At 39.3% G+C, this 12,791-nt stretch overlaps 1 long non-coding RNA gene across 1 annotated transcript; it reads right to left on the bottom strand.

Annotated features, from left to right (window-relative positions):
- Positions 1-271: 271 nt before the first annotated feature.
- Positions 272-11,771, bottom strand: LOC131516107 (uncharacterized). The gene is made up of 2 exons (XR_009263893.1): positions 11,369-11,771; positions 272-2,489 (listed from the first exon to the last, which is right to left on the bottom strand). It is a non-coding gene; the product is annotated as an uncharacterized LOC131516107 (long non-coding RNA).
- Positions 11,772-12,791: the final 1,020 nt, after the last annotated feature.

Below are 12,791 nucleotides of genomic sequence, written 5' to 3'. Positions count from 1 at the left end.
AGAATTCTTTTTTTTTTTCTTTTTCTTAAAAAAAAAAAAAAGAGAGAGAGGGAGAACTTGAAGGTCAGGGTCCAGCTGCCGGGCAAGAGTAGAATTCAACAAAATGCTGGACAGGCCTAAATAAAGACAACTATAGACACCCAGATGCACATATTGCAAAAGTTGCTTCGCTTCAAGTAACTAATGTATTAACATATATTTCTATAGGCAAAGAGCTATCTCTTTCCTTTAGGCTGTCTTAGACACTGATGAAAACATAACATCAAGAGCATCTGTAAAAATTACAACTTTAATGAAACAGATGAAACAGTCCATCAAAGGTAGGAGAAAAGAAGAAATTTTAATGATTATGGCTTAATTCTACTAGATTATAATTATGATGATTGGTACGAACCAGTTTCTGACTGACATTCCATTTTCCCCCATTTAAGCTTTCATTTTAAAAAGGGGGGGGGCGGGGGGGGCAAAAAAAAAATCCCAGCAGCCACTAATTATTCAGGATTTGCTGCTTAACTCAATACAAGGCCTTTAATCAAATAGAGTAAAGAGATAAAACCTTTAAATGTGAATCATCACAGAGATGCACACTTTTCCTCATCCTGTTCTTTTCGCAATGGTCTAAAAAGTTAACATTTTGATTTGTAGCAATTCGAGTGCTGTTGATGTGAAGGGACGATCTGAAGAATTTGCAGGTGGTCAGCTGGATTATAGCCGGAAGGTTGGGAGGTTTATGACAGATCAGCTTGATCTAATGTTTGTCATCTGTTCTCAGTACTGCTGATCGCTTTTATACTGTTTTTCAAATGTGGTGGTTTTCGATGCTTATTTTGATTAGATGATGCTTGTCTGTACCCTGATAAGTTTTTAGAAGACAGAGGGAGTGAGAAAAAGATGCAGAAGAAGGGTCTCACTCATCGAATCTGAAAATTATGTCCCTCCTGCTACAGGCACAGTGGTCCCCTTTCCATGGAGACATACCTGCGAAAAGCATTCTTGAAAATCACAAGTATGGACGATTCATATATGTATGCATTCATTTTTACTTCCATTTTAAGATATTTTTCGAGCCATCTTCTCTCAAAGCATGTTGATATTCGTGTCGGAAACATACTACAGGAGAGTTTTGTCTCTCTGTACTTTAAAGCAAAACAGTAAGGCCACCGTGATGATGCCAAATTATAAAAACTCAAAACGTCTAGCATGAGGTAGAGACTTGTTGAATCACTCTGTTGTACACCTGAAACAACTGTAAACTTTGTGTGTCAGCTCTCCTTCGATTAGGAAAAAAGAAAGAAAAAAAAAAAGAAAAAGAAAAGAAAGAAAGAAAAATTCAAAGTGACTGAAAAAAAATCTTGTTTCTCTGTATTTTGGTCCCAGGCTGTTCCAAGTCCAGCGTAGAAATCTAGACTCACAATCGTGAATATTAGCATAGGTTTTCTAAAGGCTGTTTTCGCAGAGATTGCATTCCATTTGATGCTTGCAATCAACTTGCAATTGAAAAGTACTTAATTTCAATGAAAAAAAACTACAAACCTTCACAATAATACTTCACGACCGAAATTATTTGCCCAGGGACATAACAGCCCTATATACGTCCACACTTTCCAACGTCCCTTATACTAGAGCCTTTCTTCTATTCCGCAGTGAAAAAGCCCGGGCCCGATCTATACATGTCACTGCATTAAACTACAGGGTGGCACGGCGTTTTAATCATGACAGTGGTCTCCTACGTCCGCAGGGGGGACAAATGGAGGAGTTTCTTCATCGTGCATGTTGCCAGTAGGCTATTGACACCCTATTGTGCGGTTGAGAGAGGTAAAGTCACCCAGGAGATTATTCAGAACGTGCGATTGTAAATGTTTCTTAAAGATGTCTTTACAGAAAGTATAGTTTCTCTCGTGTGGTCTCCAGGCCGCAGTGCACGGCTCTGGAGCCGCAATTGTTAAAGGCGGGTTTGGTAGCGTGCTGTGTTTAATGCAACTCTTACCAACAACTTGCAGAGATTAGGAGACTGGCAGAATGATGTCAATGGAGGTTTAAGGGCTCTGCTTTCTGAAGTTGCTCTGAGTTAATAATTAATGGGTATCTTTCTTTGATGGTTCTTTTATATTTACATGCAGCTGCCTGAAAATCAGCCACAAAGGAAACTTGATTTTGTTTGTCGTTAATTTTGACTTTGCTCAACCGATGTTTTTGTGCGCCTTCGCGTCACAGCCTTCCTAATTTGGCCTTGGTTGAATGTGGAGACGAAATCCTTGATTAACAGAACTGTTGTTAATTTCTAGGGATCGGTGATGGCGTTTTTTTTATGGAGTGAGGTCGTTCTAAGTCGTTTACCATCTTTCAGATGGGCTGAATCCAAGTAACAGTTCAGTGGTGATGCTGATGTTGAGGGAATGTGTTCACAGAGGAGTTCCTGTTCTCGTAAATGTAATCATTTATTCTGAGTGCCTTTAGCGTCGGACGATTCTCATGTTCTCTCCTCTGCTCTATTTTTAAAGGCAAGAGGGAGAATTACATAATTGCCCACAATAAGCAAATCTTAAATGTCCTCCCTGTACGTGTCTCCTGTCAAATAATAGGCAACAATTGGCCCAAATTAATATCGAAGATACCAATGAAGAAAAATAAATAAATACCTTGAAGTATATCCAGCCTTGAAGATATTCAAATCAACTGTTGCCATAAAATACATGTAACTTACCCGGATTTTCATTTGCACCGAATCCAGTCTATCTCAAAGGTGTCAGGATGATCTTAGAAATAAAACGGCGAATTTAATGTTTATAGTATGTGCATGGGATAGACTTTGGTAGCACCACACTTAAAGTCATTTCAAATGTCTTTTTATGCCAAAACAATTCCTGTTGACTCATTTCCAATTTCTGATTATATGAATAATTATTTCTGAATCCCACATTTCTCCCAAATAGCCTCTATTTTAATAACTGCAACTGATACTCCCATCAGTTAATATAATGTCTTGCTTCAGCAAATAACTAAACATCTGCTGGTTGCATTTACTGTCACTGAGTAAATGATTTTATTTAAAAGAAATCATGTAAATTAGAGAGAAGGACAGACTACGCAATTTTCTCTTCTTCATTAGCCAAAGAGTTTCTTTTCCCCCTTAAGATCAGGTTCCATACATGAAGAAAATTATCTGCCTTCCTAGCTTTCTGTAACAAGGTTATGGCATAAAATCTGGCTCTAGAAAAGCAAGATAAAAATAAATTCTATTTGGTTTCAGGATATTCCTTAATGCTCCAACTGTTGCTATTTAATTAGCTAACTGGGAGAGTTGAGATCTTTAATATCGGTGTTTCATTTTGCTGTGTTAGGCTATGCTCTCCTATCTGACGATAGCCTTGGATATTAAGGAAAGCTTTCGGTCCCTAAATCTCTGTTTGCTACAGACAGGGCAACTAGATGCCTTCAAGACTATATTTCTCAGATTTTTTTCCCAGTCAGCATTTAAAAGTCTTTTTTCTCAGTCCCTTCTAATAGCTACAGATGGCATGCTTTCAAAAAAAAAAATGGAAGGCTTCCTCATCATTCCAACATGCCCGTGATATCGGTGATCTCCTGTAATTGATAAGAGCATCTCTAGATTGTTTCTATCTGACACGTGTCAGACTCGAAAGCCACAGATGTACTGGGGTCATAATATACTTGTTCATGCCCCTACCTGTTTTCACTGAGAAGGTTAGAAAAAGAAACTGCTCCTGTCTTCCTGGATGTGTGATTACTACTTGGGTTGGACTTGAGAATACCTCAGAGTGATGTGTCAAAAAGATGTGTGGGGTGGGGGGGGCATTATGAAAACTTCCAAACCAGAATACTAAAAGGTGTCACGGTCGTGAACACAAAGAGTGCAGAGAAAATATGTGAAGAATTCTTTTAATCAGCACAATCAATAATGCCGTTAAAAATAAAACCTCCGTTTGAGAAAGAAAGCACAAAGTTAGAGCTGTCCGTGTGAAAATGTGTGTTTCGCAATTCAGCAAATGAATCTTACATAGCGCGTATGGAAATGCTTTTTAAAGAAGAGTGACACTTGTTGCAAGCTTTTCCTTTTGATGACATCTCATGATCACACATTAAAAGATACATTTTGTCCTCAAAGGGGTAATTACAAGATCAATATTGCACAAATGATCACAACCAGTTTTACGATTGGTTTTGTGTTTTCAGTACTAAAGGTTGTGAGTACTCCATTCAGGACAGGGGAAAAAAAGAACACTGGAATAGTTTAGAGTGCTTTTTATCGTCCCTGATTTAATGCTGTTGAAGTTCCTTTTTTAGCTGAAAAATAGAAATGTCCTTTCTCGCTGTTTTGGTCAGAATAGGTCATATATTTCATCATCACTTTCCACATTGTTGTGCATTTGTCAAGGCTAGAAAAAAATTATTTAAAAGAAACGTTTGACATTTAGGATTATTCAGAGAAAAAAGAGAGAGAGAAATGTAACAACGTGTATGTCCTCTAAAAGAGATTATGCAGATAGTTAAGGACCAGAAAACTAAAGCACTAGCAGGTTTTTATTCTTTTTCATCTTGAGACAGCTTACCATGACATTGGAAATTATTCTTGCTGTTGATTCTAATAACTTTCCCAAAAATGTATAAGCATCTATAAAACATGTTACTTCTGTATTAGCCACACGAAAATTCAAATCTGTACCTCATCATCTTTATGTATAAATACACTTTCAATAGCATAACACCTCAACTGAGAATATATACCTCATGAAAAATGAAAGGCTAACCCACGTTCATTCAATTAGCTTTAAGCTATGACAAGATTAAATATTGTTTTCCCTAAATTGATTTTATGTATTCCTGCTGTTTTTACTGAGTCCTTCGCTTTGTACTTTGGTTAGGTTACCCTCTGCTCAAAAGAAGCCCATCGCTGGAATATTAGAAAATGGGGGGCAGGGGGGAAATGCATCATTGTTCCACGGTAATAGATATTGTTTTAGAATGTTTGTCCTTGAGTTTAAAATAAAAGATATGTTAATAAGTGTCCTATTCAGGACTTTATTCTCCTACACTAAGAAGCTTGTTTTCATTTGATGAAAACTATTAATGCTAAAACAAAAATTGTTTTGAATTCATTTATCAGGGATGTGCACCTACCTCTTTGGTTAAAATCAGTGATCCATTAAGGCTTTCTAGCTTTTTTCCAAGCTGTGAGCATACTGAGTATTTAAGTATGAATAAGAGGGAAGGTGGGGGGTAGGTTTAGCTAAATAAAAGATTGCTTGATATCTTGGGGTTCTTTGAAGAGTTTTATAGGCTTAGAGTTCACAGTTTGAATAAAGGACTTTTTTTAACTTTTATATAGAGAAATTTGTTAACCTGCATTTCAATTATTGAATAATTAATTAATTACACTAATTACCTTGGTGAAAAAATTTACGCGGTGAGCAAACCTAAGCTTAAGTCATAAATGGAAGTGATAGACCTGGTATTGAAATAATTAAAATTGACTAGGATTTCAGTGATTTTTATTTAACATAGAACATTTACATGAAAAATACTACAGTATTTGCTCTGGAATATTAGTTCAGTGTCTATCAATGTACTTAAATACTAAACTATCAAGATATTTCATGCAAACAAAAAAAAAACCAGATAGTTACGTGTTTGCAAAGTTTTTGCTTTGGGAATTTATAAATATTGGCACTAAAAAAATAATAAAAATGTTTACTTTAAATAACTTTAAATAAATTTTTTATGAAGAAAACTGATTCTTGCTTGCCCAGAAATTATAAAATTATAATTAAGGAACAGAGAGAGTAAATGCCCAAAAGAAAAAAAAAAAAAAAAAAAAAGAATGCAATTTTGCCTTTGGAAATTTTGCCTTTTAAAAAAGTTTTTAACACGATCAACATCTACCAAACATTCTATAAATTGAAGACAGAAAAAAATGCGTCCTTTTGCACTACCTACTTTTTAAAGCAATTCTTCTTTATTTACCTGAGAATACTTAAAGAAGTCTTCAAATGCACAAAAGCAAATACAATGAATTGAATCTTGCAGACTTCTGTGAAATACTTTTACAAATGAAAATAAATGAAAGGCAAACAGAGTACCCTTGTTCCAATATTGACACAAACCGATGAGAAACAGAAAATTTACTCTCATTCTGCTCAGAAAATTTCCCCCTCCTAGCAGAACTGTCTGCCACAGTATCATTTCTGAAGGATAACCAAAATGCCGGACTATTCGCCGGTTTACTTCTTGATAGTTAGAATTTTTAAAGAATTATACCTTGGAAATATCTTTTGGTCTTCATGAACTACAACTGCTGTATTGCCTGGCACACACGATCCAGGATCCAGAAATAAGTCCAACAGAACGGGTCTAGATATACTTGGATTGCTTTGCTAGATTTTGTTACTCGTTATGGACTACGCAAACAAATAGTAATATGTCCTGATAATTTTCTCTGAGAGAATGCATTTTAAAATCGTCACTACCTTGACATCATAAATTTAAAGATTTTAAAATTTTATCACATCAAACTCAAACTCATAAATCATTACTTTCTTTGCAATTCCAGCCTTTTAAAATGGCTGCTACAAAATATTAAATATATTGAAGCAAAAACATTTTCTAAACTTGTGCAACTTATCTCCCCATTCTAATTGCCCTTGGAATATATATTGCAGTGGACTTTTATTATATAGAATTATTATTAAGAAGGAATCTTTTTCATAAATTAGAATAGAATGGAAAAGCTACTCTCACTAGAAAAGTCTCTAATTTTGACAGTCCATGTGAAAATTGTGGAACTGCATGAACTTAGTTTTATTTTTCTTGTATTATAGTCCACAATCAAATAGAAAAGTAATCAGATATATCTAAAATTAATCTTCCCTAAATTCAAAATACTGGCGATGTTGACAGTAAAAAATAAATTACTGTAGCAAAATAAATAAGCAATGTTGTTGTTAAACTCCAATTATCATAATTTAATGCTATTAAAGTAAATCTTAAATGCCTAATCCGTGGCTTTGATTAAAAATTTCCAAATATTTATCTAAATGATTCACAAGAACTTAGGCTTCAAAAAATATTCAAGACAGTATTCTGAATCCCATTCATTGAGGTATGCACCTGAAGGAAAAGGCGTTTGTTAAAAATACATTTAAGTAAATATTAGTGTGATAATTTTACTTAGCCTTCGATTTGATTGATGAAAAGTTACTTGACAAATAGCATTGATGGAGGAAAAAACAAAAGAATTTCTATTTCTTCTTGAAATTTAAATTGTAGAAATAAAGGATCTGGGGTTCATATTAAAATATTATAATACCCTTTTCGATTTGAAATTGAAAAACTTAAAAAAAAATCATAATTTTTTTCCATAAAATTATGTTATTGAACTAAGCAAAATGCTTACTTATGCCGTGCGTTCAAATGCAAGCTGAGATAAAGTGCTTCATATTTTAAAGGGCTTAAGGCATAGATAGCATATTATAATTTAAGGAAAAATACACGTGTACTTTTTAGTCCTGTTAATTTTGAATTATTTGGATGCAAATTATATTGTCGTGCAGAAACCTCAATCTTTAAGGAAGTTTAACACAATATTTAAATGAGTCTACTGTACTAAAATTTGAACCTACTTTTTCTTTTTATTTTGGTAGTCTGTGCTACATTCACTTTTATTTATAAAGCTTTTGAAATTTTCACAAACTCTAACCGGCACCAATTATAGGGGAAAGTATTGACCTGTATTTATTGGTGGTAACTATCAAAAATACAATCTTTTGTACTATAATTCATGTTGGTTTTATTTTAATGTTTTTCCTATGTGAGCATATATCACTGCAGATCAAAATTATTCAATGGCCTTTTCTCCTACCGTCTACATTCCAAGAATTATCAGAGATGAGAACGATGTCTCATGAACATTTCTCAAATGGTAACAAAATACATTCTAACCATAAATTCCCTCGCTTGTATGTGCAGATTTCAGTTAAATAAAATTTCAAAAAATAAAAATAATTTTCTCGATGTAATTTTTTCTCACAATGGAAAGTCTTTATCATAAACTGGCCTGAGTTACCTAATCAGGAACAGATCATATAGTAATGAGTGGGAAAATTCTAGGATGAAAAATAGAATAGAATCTTCCAGAAATAAAAAAAAAAAGGCAATTAAATGTAGAGGGAACTTTCTGGTAAAGTATATAAGCTCCTTGGGTTATAATATAGTTTTTAAAAAAATTATTAACATGTTTTTTTTTATGTTCAGTAATTTTATATGTATGTTTGTGTATACGTGTTATGTGTACGGGCATATGGGTGTCTATATATTTACAGAGTATGTTATATATTTAATATTATATATTTTTGCAATAGAAACAGTTAAAATTTTTAGCTTTTCAAGTGTGAAAATGTTTTCCATCTGACAAAAGTAAGGCTGAAATAAATCTTTTTAGACATTTTATCAAGCTGGCCTTAAATGACCTCATTGTCATTGTACCTTCCTTTGGAGCCCATGATGAATAGATAGATTTACAAAGTAAAAATCTGAATTGAAAACAGATCATTACTTGAGCTAAAGACTTTTCTTATTAATTTAGTTTACTGATTTGGAGCCTATCAAACAAGGAAAAAAGTTGGCTGTTTTCAAAGTACTGAATTGAGGATTATCATTATTTTGATGAGGCCACCCTACTATGATAGGGCAATGTAATCAGAATGTTGAATTAAGTCAAGCTCTAGTCTGAAAGGAATAAACCGTATTCATCAGTAAATGTTCTTAATGGGAATCCTGAAAATATTTCATTACTCCTAATTTAATTAAGAGGCCTTGAACAGTTAACTATAGGCCCGCATTCATATTCGAGAATATATTATTAGGAAAACCATAAGAAATGGTCCACAGGGTACTGATTTTAACCTGCATTTTTTTTTCATATGAAAAATAGCCTTATTAACTTGACAAACACTCGTGGCCTACACAGTTCTGAAACTTTGCAATGTCATCGACTATACGTTACCAATAGAAACCCGCTGAAATCAACATGTTAATTAAACGGTAATTTATAAATATTTATACCGGGTTTATGCTAATATGAAGTTCAATTATATTGGCCTTATCTATATAAATAATGGATGTGCGGGCCTATCAATAAGTGGACCTCGGAGTAACGTATAACGTTCAGAGAATGTTTATCGACAAGCATTGTCTTGCATTATTTTCACCTATGCGCAGCATCGCTGCGTGGGGGCCATACCGGAACTACATTGCAGGTGTTTTCAGTATCAGATATAACGCAAACAAACACCTAGCACGATGCCAGGCTCGTAGGAGGCAGGACAGAAATGGGAGAAGCTGTCAGCAGTATTATTAGAAGGTCCCTCTCCCTCAAAGCATCACTGCATCGTTACAGCCCGGAGGAAGTTCACTCACTCGCACACATCTCCCCAGTTAACTCCTCTGGCCAACTACACATTGTCTCCGTATAATAACGCATTACCATGTAGGGTTACACCTAGCATTAGGAAGACATTGGTGCGAGGTGAATGTATTTCCGATGAAATCTATCAAACGGGCTCGGGGGAGACGTGTCTGTAGCAGGGGGAACCCACGGTGACAAGCCAAAGCCTGGGTCCTCAGGCTTTGTGCACAGCCGTACGTGCACGTGCTGGCCGCCAGAAAGAATGGCACGAATTGAACGCACAACTGCACGAAGCCACACTTGAAACTTCTCCCTCTTTAGTCTCCTGCTGGGCTGGACGTCAGCTTGATTTGCTCCTTCGTGCTCTCTCTAATAAAATGGTAAGGGGACTCTGCTAGACCTGCAGGTGAAGGGTCCTGGGCCACACAATCCATTTGGTGCCCTTTCTGATAGAATTGCTCTGAGTGACAGTGCAGGGTGAGGGGATGAAGCCTGGGTATGATCTGATGAGCGTGGCTCGACTGGGGGCAACTTCCCTAGGCAGCTAAATTAAAAACCTCCCTGCAATTTTGATCGTAATCACCCCCTCCGAGGCTGTAATTGGGGACAGTCACTTAACTCTTTCGCTCCTTGCAGATTCAAATGTGCAGTGTCCCTCTCCACCGCACATTTATTAGATGCCTCCGAGGGGACTCAGACGGCATGCCTGTGTGACCTCCCCAACACAGGATGAAGACAGAGGGGATTCGACTACATCAAATCTCACCAGCCTCATGCATTGTTTCTTCCTTCTTATTTTTTGTAACAGGGAGGAAGTGACATCTCTAAAATTAAAGTGTCAAAGGTTTGGGCTTTTTCAAATGCTGGTTATTAAAAGCCCGTATTTGGGGCGTCTGGGTGGCTCAGTTGCTTGAGCGGCTGGCTCTTGTTTTCAGCTCAGGTCACGATCCCAGGGTCATGGGCTCAAGCCCCACGTTGGGCTCCGTACTGAGGATGAAGCCTGCTTGAGATCCTCCCTTTTCTATGTCCCTCTGCCCCTTTCCTCCGCTCAGTCTCTCTCTACAAATATATATAAAGAAATAAATAGTAAAAAATAAATAAATAAATAAATAAAGCCCACATTTATAAAATAACAAAAGATTATATTGTAGATGTTGAACCTAGAATCTGTGGAATGAAGGGAGTCCTTTAAAGATTGAAAAGCACTCTGAAAAAAAAGCTATTTAGGAATGAAGATCAAGCTGGAGAAAATCTAATCTTCAAAAAGCTTCCACAGGCGGGAACATCTGATGGCACCCTGAAAATCCTCAGTCACACCGAAGCACGTCTATCTGACCCCTAAGAGAGCTGGCTGCCTTGTCGTTTCCTTTTGTGTGTGTTTCTTTTGTAGCAGGGGGGGTATAAATGATTAGGAATTAGAGGCAAAGCAGGGTGATTCCAGAAGGTCTCCAAATCCCCACGCGGTCTGAAAGATGATCGTGGGGGTAGGAGAGAGGATTGCATTCAGTGTAAGAGACGCTTACTGAGTCGTGGGGGGCCGGGGAGGCGCACAGGACAGAGGCTCATCCCTCGCTCCTAAGGAGTTCGCCGTCCCTGGGAAAGAGAGAGGGCACGCACGGGGACCTATCACCCTCATCCGGACAGGAGCACACGCTCACAGAGGTACACACACACCCAGCAAACACAGGAGGGCTGCAGAAAGAGCTGAGGAAAAGCCCCAGAGTTGCGGAGAAGTCCATATTTCACCCAGTAAAGACATCTCTGAAATAAAAGGTGGCCTCTCTCACGGAGCCGAGCTGTAATTGACACCGCTGAGACTTGTAAAGTCATCCCCGTGACCTCAAGGCTGACCCAAACAGGGCTGGGGCCAGACAGCGGAGGGCTGCAGTGTGGGTATGGTAGTGGGGACCCAAGCGGCTTCCTCTTGCTTGCATTCCCCTGAATTACCGGGGTGAGGAAGCACGCAGGTTCAAGGGGAGAAGAGAGACAAGTGCATCGGGAACCGAGCCCGTTTCCGTGCTCCGGAAGAACCCATCTCTGCGGCCCAGCAGGCTGGCATCCTGGTCACCAAGCGTGCTGTGAATGCCAACCCCCAGCTGACTGCTTCCGGGGGGCAGGGATGAGAAGACGGCCGCTTTCCGCTTCATTGTGACCACAGTGCCTCGGTCACAGCCAAGCGACAATGTCACCCCCAACTGGATGGCAAGTTAGGAGCCAGCAGCGGCCCTGTGCTGGGAGACCCGGCGGGCAGGGTGGCCCCCAGGGCTGGGGCGATTGACGATCACGATCTGTAGCCATAGCTGCCTTTGCGGAACAGAAGTGTGACCCTGGAAGTGCCCGTGGGGTCTGCTGTGTGCATTCCACCCGCGGACACCCTGACTCTTCTTCTCTGTGCTCTGATAGACCAAGAACGGAGGGAGCCTGAGCTATTTACACATTCACACCAGGGCCCGGAAACGAGGCTGTCGGTCCGTTAATCTGTCGCATAGTACAGCTGACGCCTCTCTCTCTCTCGCCGTTCGTGAGTTCGAGCCCCGGGTCAGGCTCTGCGCTGGCAGTGTGTGGAGCCTGCCTGGGATTCTCTCTCTTTCTCTCCTCCTCCTCTGCTCACACTCTCTCTCTCTCTCTCAAAATAAACAAACTTCAAAAGTAAATAAATAAATAAATAAAGCGGGCCCGAACCGAAGGGATCCTTTCTTTCATTTCCTCCGGAGACAAGCAGCCCACACCTGGGAAATGTGAGCCCAGAACACACGCGGCTGGGATCCTTGCTCCGTGCTCTCCCCACGACACAGGAGAGGTCTCGCTGCTGCTCGGGTTATGGCTCATAACCCATTCATTTAGCCCCCACAGGGCCAGGCACGCTCCAGAGATCTGAAAGTGAACTTGTTGTCGTTCCAGCCCTCAAAGAACTCGGAGCCTGGAGGTGGGGGGGGGAGGAGGGGGGGAGGGGGGGAGACAGAAATTGCTAGAAATCGCAGCAGAGTGTCCAGCAGCGCGCGGCGCTGGCTGAGGCCCACACAGGCGAAGGGTAAGGGTGGCCTCGGTGATCATTCGTCATTTTCTGGTTTCTTCTCCTTCCTCCCCCAGATGGCGTGCCTGAAGATCTTCAGCTGTCCCGTGGAGGGTCTAGGAACGTCTTGGTGAGGCGGACGATAGATGGACGTGCATGTAGCGTCTCACCAGACACACCGAGAAGGAGGCACCGACGCAAGCCGTCCTTCCATGTGGGAAGAGACCCAAGCCCGGAAGCCATCTTGGACGGCCGCTTCCGCAAAATCGGAGGACACCCACCGTGGCTTCACGCGTGGCCTTCAGTCACGGAGCAAGCTGCGAAGACATCTGAGAGCAGAGGGCACGCGTGGGGTGT

This window comes from Neofelis nebulosa, chromosome 7, assembly GCF_028018385.1.
Source record: "Neofelis nebulosa isolate mNeoNeb1 chromosome 7, mNeoNeb1.pri, whole genome shotgun sequence".
NCBI classification, from domain to species: Eukaryota; Metazoa; Chordata; class Mammalia; order Carnivora; family Felidae; genus Neofelis; species Neofelis nebulosa.
The sequence above is the reverse complement of the archived record's forward strand: the minus strand, read 5'-3'. Positions and strand labels throughout refer to the sequence as shown.